Genomic DNA, 21,481 nt, shown 5'->3' on the forward strand with positions numbered 1-21,481 from the left:
AATGTATTTTAAATACGTGTTTTAGATGTAAAATAATGTGAACTTAACGTTAAAAATATAAAAAGTATGATTAGTTTAATAGAAATGACTTAAGACGATATTTAGCGGATTCATCACCTGTATTTCAAAATTTTTTTACGACCTTTTATATTCACCCAAATGTATTGTAAAGACGTGTTTTAGATGTAAAATAATGTGAACTTAACGATAAAAATATAAAAAGTATGATTAGTTCAATACAAATGACTTTAAACGATATTTAGCGGAATTATCACCATTTTTTACCAAATTTTTTCCCAAATTTTTTTTCTATTTTTTGTATTCACCCAAATGTATTTTAAATACGTGTTTTAGATGTAAAATAATGTGAACTTAACGATAAAAATATAAAAAGTATGATTAGTTCAATACAAATGACTTTAAACGATATTTAGCGGAATTATCACCATTTTTTACCAAATTTTTTCCCAAATTTTTTTTCTATTTTTTGTATTCACCCAAATGTATTGTAAATACGTGTTTTAGATGTAAAATAATGTGAACTTAACGATAAAAATATAAAAAGTATGATTAGTTCAATACAAATGACTTTAAACGATATTTAGCGGAATTATCAACATTTTTTACCAAATTTTTTTTCTATTTTTTGTATTCACCCAAATGTATTGTAAACACGTGTTTTAGATGTAAAATAATGTGAACTTAACGTTAAAAATATAAAAAGTATGATTAGTTTAATAGAAATGACTTAAGACGATATTTAGCGGATTCATCACCTGTATTTCAAAATTTTTTTACGACCTTTTATATTCACCCAAATGTATTGTAAAGACGTGTTTTAGATGTAAAATTATGTGAACTTAACGATAAAAATATATAAAGTATGATTAGTTCAATACAAATGACTTAAAACGATATTTAGCGGAATTATCACCATTTTTTACCCAATTTTTTCCCAAATTTTTTTTCTATTTTTTGTATTCACCCAAATGTATTGTAAATACGTGTTTTAGATGTAAAATAATGTGAACATAACGTTAAAAATATAAAAAGTGTGATTAGTTTAATAGAAATGACTTAAGACGATATTTAGCGGATTCATCACCTGTATTTCAAAATTTTTTTACGACCTTTTATATTCACCCAAATGTATTGTAAAGACGTGTTTTAGATGTAAAATAATGTGAACTTAACGATAAAAATATAAAAAGTATGATTAGTTCAATACAAATGACTTTAAACGATATTTAGCGGAATTATCACCATTTTTTACCAAATTTTTTCCCAAATTTTTTTTCTATTTTTTGTATTCACCCAAATGTATTTTAAATACGTGTTTTAGATGTAAAATAATGTGAACTTAACGATAAAAATATAAAAAGTATGATTAGTTCAATACAAATGACTTTAAACGATATTTAGCGGAATTATCACCATTTTTTACCAAATTTTTTCCCAAATTTTTTATCTATTTTTTGTATTCACCCAAATGTATTGTAAATACGTGTTTTAGATGTAAAATAATGTGAACTTAACGATAAAAATATAAAAAGTATGATTAGTTCAATACAAATGACTTTAAACGATATTTAGCGGAATTATCACCATTTTTTACCAAATTATTTTTCTATTTTTTGTATTCACCCAAATGTATTGTAAATACGTGTTTTAGATGTAAAATAATGTGAACTTAACGTTAAAAATATAAAAAGTATGATTAGTTTAATAGAAATGACTAAAGACGATATTTAGCGGATTCATCACCTGTATTTCAAAATATTTTTACGACCTTTTATATTCACCCAAATGTATTGTAAAGACGTGTTTTAGATGTAAAATAATGTGAACTTAACGATAAAAATATAAAATGTATGATGAGTTCAATACAAATGACTTTAAACGATATTTAGCGGAATTATCACCATTTTTTACCAAATTTTTTCCCAAATTTTTTTTCTATTTTTCGTATTCACCCAAATGTATTGTAAATACGTGTTTTAGATGTAAAATAATGTGAACTTAACGATAAAAATATAAAAAGTATGATTAGTTCAATACAAATGACTTTAAACGATATTTAGCGGAATTATCACCATTTTTTACCAAATTTTTTTTCTATTTTTTGTATTCACCCAAATGTATTGTAAACACGTTTTTTAGATGTAAAATAATGTGAACTTAACGATAAAAATATAAAAAGTATGATTAGTTTAATAGAAATGACTTAAGACGATATTTAGCGGATTCATCACCTGTATTTCAAAATTTTTTTACGACCTTTTATATTCACCCAAATGTATTGTAAAGACGTGTTTTAGATGTAAAATAATGTGAACTTAACGATAAAAATATAAAAAGTATGATTAGTTCAATACAAATGACTTTAAACGATATTTAGCGGAATTATCACCATTTTTTACCAAATTTTTTCCCAAATTTTTTTTCTATTTTTTGTATTCACCCAAATGTATTTTAAATACGTGTTTTAGATGTAAAATAATGTGAACTTAACGATAAAAATATAAAAAGTATGATTAGTTTAATAGAAATGACTTAAGACGATATTTAGCGGATTCATCACCTGTATTTCAAAATTTTTTTACGACCTTTTATATTCACCCAAATGTATTGTAAAGACGTGTTTTAGATGTAAAATAATGTGAACTTAACGATAAAAATATAAAAAGTATGATTAGTTCAATACAAATGACTTTAAACGATATTTAGCGGAATTATCACCATTTTTTACCAAATTTTTTCCCAAAGTTTTTTTCTATATTTTGTATTCACCCAAATGTATTTTAAATACGTGTTTTAGATGTAAAATAATGTGAACTTAACGATAAAAATATAAAAAGTATGATTAGTTCAATACAAATGACTTTAAACGATATTTAGCGGAATTATCACCATTTTTTACCAAATTTTTTCCCAAATTTTTTATCTATTTTTTGTATTCACCCAAATGTATTGTAAATACGTGTTTTAGATGTAAAATAATGTGAACTTAACGATAAAAATATAAAAAGTATGATTAGTTTAATAGAAATGACTTAAGACGATATTTAGCGGATTCATCACCTGTATTTCAAAATTTTTTTACGACCTTTTATATTCACCCAAATGTATTGTAAAGACGTGTTTTAGATGTAAAATAATGTGAACTTAACGATAAAAATATAAAAAGTATGATTAGTTCAATACAAATGACTTTAAACGATATTTAGCGGAATTATCACCATTTTTTACCAAATTTTTTCCCAAATTTTTTTTCTATTTTTTGTATTCACCCAAATGTATTTTAAATACGTGTTTTAGATGTAAAATAATGTGAACTTAACGATAAAAATATAAAAAGTATGATTAGTTCAATACAAATGACTTTAAACGATATTTAGCGGAATTATCACCATTTTTTACCAAATTTTTTCCCAAATTTTTTATCTATTTTTTGTATTCACCCAAATGTATTGTAAATACGTGTTTTAGATGTAAAATAATGTGAACTTAACGATAAAAATATAAAAAGTATGATTAGTTCAATACAAATGACTTTAAACGATATTTAGCGGAATTATCACCATTTTTTACCCAATTTTTTCCCAAATTTTTTTTCTATTTTTTGTATTCACCCAAATGTATTGTAAACACGTTTTTTAGATGTAAAATAATGTGAACTTAACGATAAAAATATAAAAAGTATGATTAGTTTAATAGAAATGACTTAAGACGATATTTAGCGGATTCATCACCTGTATTTCAAAATTTTTTTACGACCTTTTATATTCACCCAAATGTATTGTAAAGACGTGTTTTAGATGTAAAATAATGTGAACTTAACGATAAAAATATAAAAAGTATGATTAGTTCAATACAAATGACTTTAAACGATATTTAGCGGAATTATCACCATTTTTTACCAAATTTTTTCCCAAATTTTTTTTCTATTTTTTGTATTCACCCAAATGTATTTTAAATACGTGTTTTAGATGTAAAATAATGTGAACTTAACGATAAAAATATAAAAAGTATGATTAGTTCAATACAAATGACTTTAAACGATATTTAGCGGAATTATCACCATTTTTTACCAAATTTTTTCCCAAATTTTTTATCTATTTTTTGTATTCACCCAAATGTATTGTAAATACGTGTTTTAGATGTAAAATAATGTGAACTTAACGATAAAAATATAAAAAGTATGATTAGTTTAATAGAAATGACTTAAGACGATATTTAGCGGATTCATCACCTGTATTTCAAAATTTTTTTACGACCTTTTATATTCACCCAAATGTATTGTAAAGACGTGTTTTAGATGTAAAATAATGTGAACTTAACGATAAAAATATAAAAAGTATGATTAGTTCAATACAAATGACTTTAAACGATATTTAGCGGAATTATCACCATTTTTTACCAAATTTTTTCCCAAAGTTTTTTTCTATATTTTGTATTCACCCAAATGTATTTTAAATACGTGTTTTAGATGTAAAATAATGTGAACTTAACGATAAAAATATAAAAAGTATGATTAGTTCAATACAAATGACTTTAAACGATATTTAGCGGAATTATCACCATTTTTTACCAAATTTTTTCCCAAATTTTTTATCTATTTTTTGTATTCACCCAAATGTATTGTAAATACGTGTTTTAGATGTAAAATAATGTGAACTTAACGATAAAAATATAAAAAGTATGATTAGTTTAATAGAAATGACTTAAGACGATATTTAGCGGATTCATCACCTGTATTTCAAAATTTTTTTACGACCTTTTATATTCACCCAAATGTATTGTAAAGACGTGTTTTAGATGTAAAATAATGTGAACTTAACGATAAAAATATAAAAAGTATGATTAGTTCAATACAAATGACTTTAAACGATATTTAGCGGAATTATCACCATTTTTTACCAAATTTTTTCCCAAATTTTTTTTCTATTTTTTGTATTCACCCAAATGTATTTTAAATACGTGTTTTAGATGTAAAATAATGTGAACTTAACGATAAAAATATAAAAAGTATGATTAGTTCAATACAAATGACTTTAAACGATATTTAGCGGAATTATCACCATTTTTTACCAAATTTTTTCCCAAATTTTTTATCTATTTTTTGTATTCACCCAAATGTATTGTAAATACGTGTTTTAGATGTAAAATAATGTGAACTTAACGATAAAAATATAAAAAGTATGATTAGTTCAATACAAATGACTTTAAACGATATTTAGCGGAATTATCACCATTTTTTACCAAATTTTTTCCCAAATTTTTTTTCTATTTTTTGTATTCACCCAAATGTATTTTAAATACGTGTTTTAGATGTAAAATAATGTGAACTTAACGATAAAAATATAAAAAGTATGATTAGTTTAATAGAAATGACTTAAGACGATATTTAGCGGATTCATCACCTGTATTTCAAAATTTTTTTACGACCTTTTATATTCACCCAAATGTATTGTAAAGACGTGTTTTAGATGTAAAATAATGTGAACTTAACGATAAAAATATAAAAAGTATGATTAGTTCAATACAAATGACTTTAAACGATATTTAGCGGAATTATCACCATTTTTTACCAAATTTTTTCCCAAAGTTTTTTTCTATTTTTTGTATTCACCCAAATGTATTTTAAATACGTGTTTTAGATGTAAAATAATGTGAACTTAACGATAAAAATATAAAAAGTATGATTAGTTCAATACAAATGACTTTAAACGATATTTAGCGGAATTATCACCATTTTTTACCAAATTTTTTCCCAAATTTTTTATCTATTTTTTGTATTCACCCAAATGTATTGTAAATACGTGTTTTAGATGTAAAATAATGTGAACTTAACGATAAAAATATAAAAAGTATGATTAGTTCAATACAAATGACTTTAAACGATATTTAGCGGAATTATCACCATTTTTTACCCAATTTTTTCCCAAATTTTTTTTCTATTTTTTGTATTCACCCAAATGTATTTTAAATACGTGTTTTAGATGTAAAATAATGTGAACTTAACGTTAAAAATATAAAAAGTATGATTAGTTTAATAGAAATGACTTAAGACGATATTTAGCGGATTCATCACCTCTATTTCAAAATTTTTTTACGACCTTTTATATTCACCCAAATTTATCTTAAACACGTGTTTTAGATGTAAAATAATGTGAACTTAACGTTAAAAATATAAAAAGTATGATTAGTTTAATAGAAATGACTTAAGACGATATTTAGCGGATTCATCACCTGTATTTCAAAATTTTTTTACGACCTTTTATATTCACCCAAATGTATTGTAAAGACGTGTTTTAGATGTAAAATTATGTGAACTTAACGATAAAAATATAAAAAGTATGATTAGTTTAATAGAAATGACTAAAGACGATATTTAGCGGATTCATCACCTGTATTTCAAAATATTTTTACGACCTTTTATATTCACCCAAATGTATTGTAAAGACGTGTTTTAGATGTAAAATAATGTGAACTTAACGATAAAAATATAAAAAGTATGATTAGTTCAATACAAATGACTTTAAACGATATTTAGCGGAATTATCACCATTTTTTACCCAATTTTTTCCCAAATTTTTTTTCTATTTTTTGTATTCACCCAAATGTATTTTAAATACGTGTTTTAGATGTAAAATAATGTGAACTTAACGTTAAAAATATAAAAAGTATGATTAGTTTGATAGAAATGACTAAAGACGATATTTAGCGGATTCATCACCTGTATTTCAAAATATTTTTACGACCTTTTATATTCACCCAAATGTATTGTAAAGACGTGTTTTAGATGTAAAATAATGTGAACTTAACGATAAAAATATAAAAAGTATGATTAGTTTAATAGAAATGACTTAAGACGATATTTAGCGGATTCATCACCTGTATTTCAAAATTTTTTTACGACCTTTTATATTCACCCAAATGTATTGTAAAGACGTGTTTTAGATGTAAAATAGTGTGAACTTAACGATAAAAATATAAAAAGTATGATTAGTTCAATACAAATGACTTTAAACGATATTTAGCGGAATTATCACCATTTTTTACCAAATTTTTTTTCTATTTTTTGTATTCACCCAAATGTATTGTAAACACGTTTTTTAGATGTAAAATAATGTGAACTTAACGATAAAAATATAAAAAGTATGATTAGTTTAATAGAAATGACTTAAGACGATATTTAGCGGATTCATCACCTGTATTTCAAAATTTTTTTACGACCTTTTATATTCACCCAAATGTATTGTAAAGACGTGTTTTAGATGTAAAATAATGTGAACTTAACGATAAAAATATAAAAAGTATGATTAGTTCAATACAAATGACTTTAAACGATATTTAGCGGAATTATCACCATTTTTTACCAAATTTTTTCCCAAATTTTTTTTCTATTTTTTGTATTCACCCAAATGTATTTTAAATACGTGTTTTAGATGTAAAATAATGTGAACTTAACGATAAAAATATAAAAAGTATGATTAGTTCAATACAAATGACTTTAAACGATATTTAGCGGAATTATCACCATTTTTTACCAAATTTTTTCCCAAATTTTTTATCTATTTTTTGTATTCACCCAAATGTATTGTAAATACGTGTTTTAGATGTAAAATAATGTGAACTTAACGATAAAAATATAAAAAGTATGATTAGTTCAATACAAATGACTTTAAACGATATTTAGCGGAATTATCACCATTTTTTACCCAATTTTTTCCCAAATTTTTTTTCTATTTTTTGTATTCACCCAAATGTATTGTAAACACGTTTTTTAGATGTAAAATAATGTGAACTTAACGATAAAAATATAAAAAGTATGATTAGTTTAATAGAAATGACTTAAGACGATATTTAGCGGATTCATCACCTGTATTTCAAAATTTTTTTACGACCTTTTATATTCACCCAAATGTATTGTAAAGACGTGTTTTAGATGTAAAATAATGTGAACTTAACGATAAAAATATAAAAAGTATGATTAGTTCAATACAAATGACTTTAAACGATATTTAGCGGAATTATCACCATTTTTTACCAAATTTTTTCCCAAAGTTTTTTTCTATATTTTGTATTCACCCAAATGTATTTTAAATACGTGTTTTAGATGTAAAATAATGTGAACTTAACGATAAAAATATAAAAAGTATGATTAGTTCAATACAAATGACTTTAAACGATATTTAGCGGAATTATCACCATTTTTTACCAAATTTTTTCCCAAATTTTTTATCTATTTTTTGTATTCACCCAAATGTATTGTAAATACGTGTTTTAGATGTAAAATAATGTGAACTTAACGATAAAAATATAAAAAGTATGATTAGTTTAATAGAAATGACTTAAGACGATATTTAGCGGATTCATCACCTGTATTTCAAAATTTTTTTACGACCTTTTATATTCACCCAAATGTATTGTAAAGACGTGTTTTAGATGTAAAATAATGTGAACTTAACGATAAAAATATAAAAAGTATGATTAGTTCAATACAAATGACTTTAAACGATATTTAGCGGAATTATCACCATTTTTTACCAAATTTTTTCCCAAATTTTTTTTCTATTTTTTGTATTCACCCAAATGTATTTTAAATACGTGTTTTAGATGTAAAATAATGTGAACTTAACGATAAAAATATAAAAAGTATGATTAGTTCAATACAAATGACTTTAAACGATATTTAGCGGAATTATCACCATTTTTTACCAAATTTTTTCCCAAATTTTTTATCTATTTTTTGTATTCACCCAAATGTATTGTAAATACGTGTTTTAGATGTAAAATAATGTGAACTTAACGATAAAAATATAAAAAGTATGATTAGTTCAATACAAATGACTTTAAACGATATTTAGCGGAATTATCACCATTTTTTACCCAATTTTTTCCCAAATTTTTTTTCTATTTTTTGTATTCACCCAAATGTATTTTAAATACGTGTTTTAGATGTAAAATAATGTGAACTTAACGTTAAAAATATAAAAAGTATGATTAGTTTAATAGAAATGACTTAAGACGATATTTAGCGGATTCATCACCTCTATTTCAAAATTTTTTTACGACCTTTTATATTCACCCAAATTTATCTTAAACACGTGTTTTAGATGTAAAATAATGTGAACTTAACGTTAAAAATATAAAAAGTATGATTAGTTTAATAGAAATGACTTAAGACGATATTTAGCGGATTCATCACCTGTATTTCAAAATTTTTTTACGACCTTTTATATTCACCCAAATGTATTGTAAAGACGTGTTTTAGATGTAAAATTATGTGAACTTAACGATAAAAATATAAAAAGTATGATTAGTTTAATAGAAATGACTAAAGACGATATTTAGCGGATTCATCACCTGTATTTCAAAATATTTTTACGACCTTTTATATTCACCCAAATGTATTGTAAAGACGTGTTTTAGATGTAAAATAATGTGAACTTAACGATAAAAATATAAAAAGTATGATTAGTTCAATACAAATGACTTTAAACGATATTTAGCGGAATTATCACCATTTTTTACCCAATTTTTTCCCAAATTTTTTTTCTATTTTTTGTATTCACCCAAATGTATTTTAAATACGTGTTTTAGATGTAAAATAATGTGAACTTAACGTTAAAAATATAAAAAGTATGATTAGTTTAATAGAAATGACTAAAGACGATATTTAGCGGATTCATCACCTGTATTTCAAAATATTTTTACGACCTTTTATATTCACCCAAATGTATTGTAAAGACGTGTTTTAGATGTAAAATAATGTGAACTTAACGATAAAAATATAAAAAGTATGATTAGTTTAATAGAAATGACTTAAGACGATATTTAGCGGATTCATCACCTGTATTTCAAAATTTTTTTACGACCTTTTATATTCACCCAAATGTATTGTAAAGACGTGTTTTAGATGTAAAATAGTGTGAACTTAACGATAAAAATATAAAAAGTATGATTAGTTCAATACAAATGACTTTAAACGATATTTAGCGGAATTATCACCATTTTTTACCAAATTTTTTTTCTATTTTTTGTATTCACCCAAATGTATTGTAAACACGTTTTTTAGATGTAAAATAATGTGAACTTAACGATAAAAATATAAAAAGTATGATTAGTTTAATAGAAATGACTTAAGACGATATTTAGCGGATTCATCACCTGTATTTCAAAATTTTTTTACGACCTTTTATATTCACCCAAATGTATTGTAAAGACGTGTTTTAGATGTAAAATAATGTGAACTTAACGATAAAAATATAAAAAGTATGATTAGTTCAATACAAATGACTTTAAACGATATTTAGCGGAATTATCACCATTTTTTACCAAATTTTTTCCCAAATTTTTTTTCTATTTTTTGTATTCACCCAAATGTATTTTAAATACGTGTTTTAGATGTAAAATAATGTGAACTTAACGATAAAAATATAAAAAGTATGATTAGTTCAATACAAATGACTTTAAACGATATTTAGCGGAATTATCACCATTTTTTACCAAATTTTTTCCCAAATTTTTTATCTATTTTTTGTATTCACCCAAATGTATTGTAAATACGTGTTTTAGATGTAAAATAATGTGAACTTAACGATAAAAATATAAAAAGTATGATTAGTTCAATACAAATGACTTTAAACGATATTTAGCGGAATTATCACCATTTTTTACCCAATTTTTTCCCAAATTTTTTTTCTATTTTTTGTATTCACCCAAATGTATTGTAAACACGTTTTTTAGATGTAAAATAATGTGAACTTAACGATAAAAATATAAAAAGTATGATTAGTTCAATAGAAATGACTTAAGACGATATTTAGCGGATTCATCACCTGTATTTCAAAATTTTTTTACGACCTTTTATATTCACCCAAATGTATTGTAAAGACGTGTTTTAGATGTAAAATAATGTGAACTTAACGATAAAAATATAAAAAGTATGATTAGTTCAATACAAATGACTTTAAACGATATTTAGCGGAATTATCACCATTTTTTACCAAATTTTTTCCCAAAGTTTTTTTCTATATTTTGTATTCACCCAAATGTATTTTAAATACGTGTTTTAGATGTAAAATAATGTGAACTTAACGATAAAAATATAAAAAGTATGATTAGTTCAATACAAATGACTTTAAACGATATTTAGCGGAATTATCACCATTTTTTACCAAATTTTTTCCCAAATTTTTTATCTATTTTTTGTATTCACCCAAATGTATTGTAAATACGTGTTTTAGATGTAAAATAATGTGAACTTAACGATAAAAATATAAAAAGTATGATTAGTTTAATAGAAATGACTTAAGACGATATTTAGCGGATTCATCACCTGTATTTCAAAATTTTTTTACGACCTTTTATATTCACCCAAATGTATTGTAAAGACGTGTTTTAGATGTAAAATAATGTGAACTTAACGATAAAAATATAAAAAGTATGATTAGTTCAATACAAATGACTTTAAACGATATTTAGCGGAATTATCACCATTTTTTACCAAATTTTTTCCCAAATTTTTTTTCTATTTTTTGTATTCACCCAAATGTATTTTAAATACGTGTTTTAGATGTAAAATAATGTGAACTTAACGATAAAAATATAAAAAGTATGATTAGTTCAATACAAATGACTTTAAACGATATTTAGCGGAATTATCACCATTTTTTACCAAATTTTTTCCCAAATTTTTTATCTATTTTTTGTATTCACCCAAATGTATTGTAAATACGTGTTTTAGATGTAAAATAATGTGAACTTAACGATAAAAATATAAAAAGTATGATTAGTTCAATACAAATGACTTTAAACGATATTTAGCGGAATTATCACCATTTTTTACCCAATTTTTTCCCAAATTTTTTTTCTATTTTTTGTATTCACCCAAATGTATTGTAAACACGTTTTTTAGATGTAAAATAATGTGAACTTAACGATAAAAATATAAAAAGTATGATTAGTTTAATAGAAATGACTTAAGACGATATTTAGCGGATTCATCACCTGTATTTCAAAATTTTTTTACGACCTTTTATATTCACCCAAATGTATTGTAAAGACGTGTTTTAGATGTAAAATAATGTGAACTTAACGATAAAAATATAAAAAGTATGATTAGTTCAATACAAATGACTTTAAACGATATTTAGCGGAATTATCACCATTTTTTACCAAATTTTTTCCCAAAGTTTTTTTCTATTTTTTGTATTCACCCAAATGTATTTTAAATACGTGTTTTAGATGTAAAATAATGTGAACTTAACGATAAAAATATAAAAAGTATGATTAGTTCAATACAAATGACTTTAAACGATATTTAGCGGAATTATCACCATTTTTTACCAAATTTTTTCCCAAATTTTTTATCTATTTTTTGTATTCACCCAAATGTATTGTAAATACGTGTTTTAGATGTAAAATAATGTGAACTTAACGATAAAAATATAAAAAGTATGATTAGTTCAATACAAATGACTTTAAACGATATTTAGTGGAATTATCACCATTTTTTACCCAATTTTTTCCCAAATTTTTTTTCTATTTTTTGTATTCACCCAAATGTATTTTAAATACGTGTTTTAGATGTAAAATAATGTGAACTTAACGTTAAAAATATAAAAAGTATGATTAGTTTAATAGAAATGACTTAAGACGATATTTAGTGGATTCATCACCTCTATTTCAAAATTTTTTTACGACCTTTTATATTCACCCAAATTTATCTTAAACACGTGTTTTAGATGTAAAATAATGTGAACTTAACGTTAAAAATATAAAAAGTATGATTAGTTTAATAGAAATGACTTAAGACGAGATTTAGCGGATTCATCACCTGTATTTCAAAATTTTTTTACGACCTTTTATATTCACCCAAATGTATTGTAAAGACGTGTTTTAGATGTAAAATTATGTGAACTTAACGATAAAAATATAAAAAGTATGATTAGTTTAATAGAAATGACTAAAGACGATATTTAGCGGATTCATCACCTGTATTTCAAAATATTTTTACGACCTTTTATATTCACCCAAATGTATTGTAAAGACGTGTTTTAGATGTAAAATAATGTGAACTTAACGATAAAAATATAAAAAGTATGATTAGTTCAATACAAATGACTTTAAACGATATTTAGCGGAATTATCACCATTTTTTACCCAATTTTTTCCCAAATTTTTTTTCTATTTTTTGTATTCACCCAAATGTATTTTAAATACGTGTTTTAGATGTAAAATAATGTGAACTTAACGTTAAAAATATAAAAAGTATGATTAGTTTAATAGAAATGACTTAAGACGATATTTAGTGGATTCATCACCTCTATTTCAAAATTTTTTTACGACCTTTTATATTCACCCAAATTTATCTTAAACACGTGTTTTAGATGTAAAATAATGTGAACTTAACGTTAAAAATATAAAAAGTATGATTAGTTCAATACAAATGACTTTAAACGATATTTAGCGGAATTATCACCATTTTTTACCAAATTTTTTCCCAAATTTTTTTTCTATTTTTTGTATTCACCCAAATGTATTTTAAATACGTGTTTTAGATGTAAAATAATGTGAACTTAACGATAAAAATATAAAAAGTATGATTAGTTCAATACAAATGACTTTAAACGATATTTAGCGGAATTATCACCATTTTTTACCAAATTTTTTCCCAAATTTTTTATCTATTTTTTGTATTCACCCAAATGTATTGTAAATACGTGTTTTAGATGTAAAATAATGTGAACTTAACGATAAAAATATAAAAAGTATGATTAGTTCAATACAAATGACTTTAAACGATATTTAGCGGAATTATCACCATTTTTTACCCAATTTTTTCCCAAATTTTTTTTCTATTTTTTGTATTCACCCAAATGTATTGTAAACACGTTTTTTAGATGTAAAATAATGTGAACTTAACGATAAAAATATAAAAAGTATGATTAGTTTAATAGAAATGACTTAAGACGATATTTAGCGGATTCATCACCTGTATTTCAAAATTTTTTTACGACCTTTTATATTCACCCAAATGTATTGTAAAGACGTGTTTTAGATGTAAAATAATGTGAACTTAACGATAAAAATATAAAAAGTATGATTAGTTCAATACAAATGACTTTAAACGATATTTAGCGGAATTATCACCATTTTTTACCAAATTTTTTCCCAAAGTTTTTTTCTATTTTTTGTATTCACCCAAATGTATTTTAAATACGTGTTTTAGATGTAAAATAATGTGAACTTAACGATAAAAATATAAAAAGTATGATTAGTTCAATACAAATGACTTTAAACGATATTTAGCGGAATTATCACCATTTTTTACCAAATTTTTTCCCAAATTTTTTATCTATTTTTTGTATTCACCCAAATGTATTGTAAATACGTGTTTTAGATGTAAAATAATGTGAACTTAACGATAAAAATATAAAAAGTATGATTAGTTCAATACAAATGACTTTAAACGATATTTAGTGGAATTATCACCATTTTTTACCCAATTTTTTCCCAAATTTTTTTTCTATTTTTTGTATTCACCCAAATGTATTTTAAATACGTGTTTTAGATGTAAAATAATGTGAACTTAACGTTAAAAATATAAAAAGTATGATTAGTTTAATAGAAATGACTTAAGACGATATTTAGTGGATTCATCACCTCTATTTCAAAATTTTTTTACGACCTTTTATATTCACCCAAATTTATCTTAAACACGTGTTTTAGATGTAAAATAATGTGAACTTAACGTTAAAAATATAAAAAGTATGATTAGTTTAATAGAAATGACTTAAGACGAGATTTAGCGGATTCATCACCTGTATTTCAAAATTTTTTTACGACCTTTTATATTCACCCAAATGTATTGTAAAGACGTGTTTTAGATGTAAAATTATGTGAACTTAACGATAAAAATATAAAAAGTATGATTAGTTTAATAGAAATGACTAAAGACGATATTTAGCGGATTCATCACCTGTATTTCAAAATATTTTTACGACCTTTTATATTCACCCAAATGTATTGTAAAGACGTGTTTTAGATGTAAAATAATGTGAACTTAACGATAAAAATATAAAAAGTATGATTAGTTCAATACAAATGACTTTAAACGATATTTAGCGGAATTATCACCATTTTTTACCCAATTTTTTCCCAAATTTTTTTTCTATTTTTTGTATTCACCCAAATGTATTTTAAATACGTGTTTTAGATGTAAAATAATGTGAACTTAACGTTAAAAATATAAAAAGTATGATTAGTTTAATAGAAATGACTAAAGACGATATTTAGCGGATTCATCACCTGTATTTCAAAATATTTTTACGACCTTTTATATTCACCCAAATGTATTGTAAAGACGTGTTTTAGATGTAAAATAATGTGAACTTAACGATAAAAATATAAAAAGTATGATTAGTTCAATACAAATGACTTTAAACGATATTTAGCGGAATTATCACCATTTTTTACCCTTTTTTTTCCCAAATTTTTTTTCTATTTTTTGTATTCACCCAAATGTATTTTAAATACGTGTTTTAGATGTAAAATAATGTGAACTTAACGATAAAAATATAAAAAGTATGATTAGTTCAATACAAATGACTTTAAACGATATTTAGCGGAATTATCACCATTTTTTACCCAATTTTTTCCCAAATTTTTTTTCTATTTTTTGTATTCACCCAAATGTATTGTAAATACGTGTTTTAGATGTAAAATAATGTGAACTTAACGTTAAAAATATAAAAAGTATGATTAGTTTAATAGAAATGACTAAAGACGATATTTAGCGGATTCATCACCTGTATTTCAAAATATTTTTACGACCTTTTATATTCACCCAAATGTATTGTAAAGACGTGTTTTAGATGTAAAATAATGTGAAATTAACGATAAAAATATAAAAAGTATGATTAGTTCAATACAAATGACTTTAAACGATATTTAGCGGAATTATCACCATTTTTTACCAAATTTTTTCCCAAAGTTTTTTTCTATTTTTTGTATTCACCCAAATGTATTTTAAATACGTGTTTTAGATGTAAAATAATGTGAACTTAACGATAAAAATATAAAAAGTATGATTAGTTCAATACAAATGACTTTAAACGATATTTAGCGGAATTATCACCATTTTTTACCAAATTTTTTCCCAAATTTTTTATCTATTTTTTGTATTCACCCAAATGTATTGTAAATACGTGTTTTAGATGTAAAATAATGTGAACTTAACGATAAAAATATAAAAAGTATGATTAGTTCAATACAAATGACTTTAAACGATATTTAGCGGAATTATCACCATTTTTTACCCAATTTTTTCCCAAATTTTTTTTCTATTTTTTGTATTCACCCAAATGTATTTTAAATACGTGTTTTAGATGTAAAATAATGTGAACTTAACGTTAAAAATATAAAAAGTATGATTAGTTTAATAGAAATGACTAAAGACGATATTTAGCGGATTCATCACCTGTATTTCAAAATATTTTTACGACCTTTTATATTCACCCAAATGTATTGTAAAGACGTGTTTTAGATGTAAAATAATGTGAACTTAACGATAAAAATATAAAAAGTATGATTAGTTCAATACAAATGACTTTAAACGATATTTAGCGGAATTATCACCATTTTTTACCCTTTTTTTTCCCAAATTTTTTTTCTATTTTTTGTATTCACCCAAATGTATTTTAAATACGTGTTTTAGATGTAAAATAATGTGAACTTAACGATAAAAATATAAAAAGTATGATTAGTTCAATACAAATGACTTTAAACGATATTTAGCGGAATTATCACCATTTTTTACCCAATTTTTTCCCAAATTTTTTTTCTATTTTTTGTATTCACCCAAATGTATTGTAAATACGTGTTTTAGATGTAAAATAATGTGAACTTAACGTTAAAAATATAAAAAGTATGATTAGTTTAATAGAAATGACTAAAGACGATATTTAGCGGATTCATCACCTGTATTTCAAAATATTTTTACGACCTTTTATATTCACCCAAATGTATTGTAAAGACGTGTTTTAGATGTAAAATAATGTGAAATTAACGATAAAAATATAAAAAGTATGATTAGTTCAATACAAATGACTTTAAACGATATTTAGCGGAATTATCACCATTTTTTACCAAATTTTTTCCCAAAGTTTTTTTCTATTTTTTGTATTCACCCAAATGTATTTTAAATACGTGTTTTAGATGTAAAATAATGTGAACTTAACGATAAAAATATAAAAAGTATGATTAGTTCAATACAAATGACTTTAAACGATATTTAGCGGAATTATCACCATTTTTTACCAAATTTTTTCCCAAATTTTTTATCTATTTTTTGTATTCACCCAAATGTATTGTAAATACGTGTTTTAGATGTAAAATAATGTGAACTTAACGATAAAAATATAAAAAGTATGATTAGTTCAATACAAATGACTTTAAACGATATTTAGCGGAATTATCACCATTTTTTACCCAATTTTTTCCCAAATTTTTTTTCTATTTTTTGTATTCACCCAAATGTATTTTAAATACGTGTTTTAGATGTAAAATAATGTGAACTTAACGTTAAAAATATAAAAAGTATGATTAGTTTAATAGAAATGACTTAAGACGATATTTAGCGGATTCATCACCTCTATTTCAAAATTTTTTTACGACCTTTTATATTCACCCAAATTTATCTTAAACACGTGTTTTAGATGTAAAATAATGTGAACTTAACGTTAAAAATATAAAAAGTATGAGTAGTTTAATAGAAATGACTTAAGACGATATTTAGCGGATTCATCACCTGTATTTCAAAATTTTTTTACGACCTTTTATATTCACCCAAATGTATTGTAAAGACGTGTTTTAGATGTAAAATTATGTGAACTTAACGATAAAAATATAAAAAGTATGATTAGTTTAATAGAAATGACTAAAGACGATATTTAGCGGATTCATCACCTGTATTTCAAAATATTTTTACGACCTTTTATATTCACCCAAATGTATTGTAAAGACGTGTTTTAGATGTAAAATAATGTGAACTTAACGATAAAAATATAAAAAGTATGATTAGTTCAATACAAATGACTTTAAACGATATTTAGCGGAATTATCACCATTTTTTACCCTTTTTTTTCCCAAATTTTTTTTCTATTTTTTGTATTCACCCAAATGTATTTTAAATACGTGTTTTAGATGTAAAATAATGTGAACTTAACGATAAAAATATAAAAAGTATGATTAGTTCAATACAAATGACTTTAAACGATATTTAGCGGAATTATCACCATTTTTTACCCAATTTTTTCCCAAATTTTTTTTCTATTTTTTGTATTCACCCAAATGTATTGTAAATACGTGTTTTAGATGTAAAATAATGTGAACTTAACGTTAAAAATATAAAAAGTATGATTAGTTTAATAGAAATGACTAAAGACGATATTTAGCGGATTCATCACCTGTATTTCAAAATATTTTTACGACCTTTTATATTCACCCAAATGTATTGTAAAGACGTGTTTTAGATGTAAAATAATGTGAAATTAACGATAAAAATATAAAAAGTATGATTAGTTCAATACAAATGACTTTAAACGATATTTAGCGGAATTATCACCATTTTTTACCAAATTTTTTCCCAAAGTTTTTTTCTATTTTTTGTATTCACCCAAATGTATTTTAAATACGTGTTTTAGATGTAAAATAATGTGAACTTAACGATAAAAATATAAAAAGTATGATTAGTTCAATACAAATGACTTTAAACGATATTTAGCGGAATTATCACCATTTTTTACCAAATTTTTTCCCAAATTTTTTATCTATTTTTTGTATTCACCCAAATGTATTGTAAATACGTGTTTTAGATGTAAAATAATGTGAACTTAACGATAAAAATATAAAAAGTATGATTAGTTCAATACAAATGACTTTAAACGATATTTAGCGGAATTATCACCATTTTTTACCCAATTTTTTCCCAAATTTTTTTTCTATTTTTTGTATTCACCCAAATGTATTTTAAATACGTGTTTTAGATGTAAAATAATGTGAACTTAACGTTAAAAATATAAAAAGTATGATTAGTTTAATAGAAATGACTAAAGACGATATTTAGCGGATTCATCACCTGTATTTCAAAATATTTTTACGACCTTTTATATTCACCCAAATGTATTGTAAAGACGTGTTTTAGATGTAAAATAATGTGAACTTAACGATAAAAATATAAAAAGTATGATTAGTTCAATACAAATGACTTTAAACGATATTTAGCGGAATTATCACCATTTTTTACCCTTTTTTTTCCCAAATTTTTTTTCTATTTTTTGTATTCACCCAAATGTATTTTAAATACGTGTTTTAGATGTAAAATAATGTGAACTTAACGATAAAAATATAAAAAGTATGATTAGTTCAATACAAATGACTTTAAACGATATTTAGCGGAATTATCACCATTTTTTACCCAATTTTTTCCCAAATTTTTTTTCTATTTTTTGTATTCACCCAAATGTATTGTAAATACGTGTTTTAGATGTAAAATAATGTGAACTTAACGTTAAAAATATAAAAAGTATGATTAGTTTAATAGAAATGACTAAAGACGATATTTAGCGGATTCATCACCTGTATTTCAAAATATTTTTACGACCTTTTATATTCACCCAAATGTATTGTAAAGACGTGTTTTAGATGTAAAATAATGTGAAATTAACGATAAAAATATAAAAAGTATGATTAGTTCAATACAAATGACTTTAAACGATATTTAGCGGAATTATCACCATTTTTTACCAAATTTTTTCCCAAAGTTTTTTTCTATTTTTTGTATTCACCCAAATGTATTTTAAATACGTGTTTTAGATGTAAAATAATGTGAACTTAACGATAAAAATATAAAAAGTATGATTAGTTCAATACAAATGACTTTAAACGATATTTAGCGGAATTATCACCATTTTTTACCAAATTTTTTCCCAAATTTTTTATCTATTTTTTGTATTCACCCAAATGTATTGTAAATACGTGTTTTAGATGTAAAATAATGTGAACTTAACGATAAAAATATAAAAAGTATGATTAGTTCAATACAAATGACTTTAAACGATATTTAGCGGAATTATCACCATTTTTTACCCAATTTTTTCCCAAATTTTTTTTCTATTTTTTGTATTCACCCAAATGTATTTTAAATACGTGTTTTAGATGTAAAATAATGTGAACTTAACGTTAAAAATATAAAAAGTATGATTAGTTTAATAGAAATGACTTAAGACGATATTTAGCGGATTCATCACCTCTATTTCAAAATTTTTTTACGACCTTTTATATTCACCCAAATTTATCTTAAACACGTGTTTTAGATGTAAAATAATGTGAACTTAACGTTAAAAATATAAAAAGTATGAGTAGTTTAATAGAAATGACTTAAGACGATATTTAGCGGATTCATCACCTGTATTTCAAAATTTTTTTACGACCTTTTATATTCACCCAAATGTATTGTAAAGACGTGTTTTAGATGTAAAATTATGTGAACTTAACGATAAAAATATAAAAAGTATGATTAGTTTAATAGAAATGACTAAAGACGATATTTAGCGGATTCATCACCTGTATTTCAAAATATTTTTACGACCTTTTATATTCACCCAAATGTATTGTAAAGACGTGTTTTAGATGTAAAATAATGTGAACTTAACGATAAAAATATAAAAAGTATGATTAGTTCAATACAAATGACTTTAAACGATATTTAGCGGAATTATCACCATTTTTTACCCTTTTTTTTCCCAAATTTTTTTTCTATTTTTTGTATTCACCCAAATGTATTTTAAATACGTGTTTTAGATGTAAAATAATGTGAACTTAACGATAAAAATATAAAAAGTATGATTAGTTCAATACAAATGACTTTAAACGATATTTAGCGGAATTATCACCATTTTTTACCCAATTTTTTCCCAAATTTTTTTTCTATTTTTTGTATTCACCCAAATGTATTGTAAATACGTGTTTTAGATGTAAAATAATGTGAACTTAACGTTAAAAATATAAAAAGTATGATTAGTTTAATAGAAATGACTAAAGACGATATTTAGCGGATTCATCACCTGTATTTCAAAATATTTTTACGACCTTTTATATTCACCCAAATGTATTGTAAAGACGTGTTTTAGATGTAAAATAATGTGAAATTAACGATAAAAATATAAAAAGTATGATTAGTTCAATACAAATGACTTTAAACGATATTTAGCGGAATTATCACCATTTTTTACCAAATTTTTTCCCAAAGTTTTTTTCTATTTTTTGTATTCACCCAAATGTATTTTAAATACGTGTTTTAGATGTAAAATAATGTGAACTTAACGATAAAAATATAAAAAGTATGATTAGTTCAATACAAATGACTTTAAACGATATTTAGCGGAATTATCACCATTTTTTACCAAAT

This window comes from Diuraphis noxia, unplaced genomic scaffold (genome assembly GCF_037042655.1).
Source record: "Diuraphis noxia isolate RWA-SAM2 unplaced genomic scaffold, SU_Dnox_SAM2 contig0004, whole genome shotgun sequence".
NCBI lineage: Eukaryota > Metazoa > Arthropoda > Insecta > Hemiptera > Aphididae > Diuraphis > Diuraphis noxia.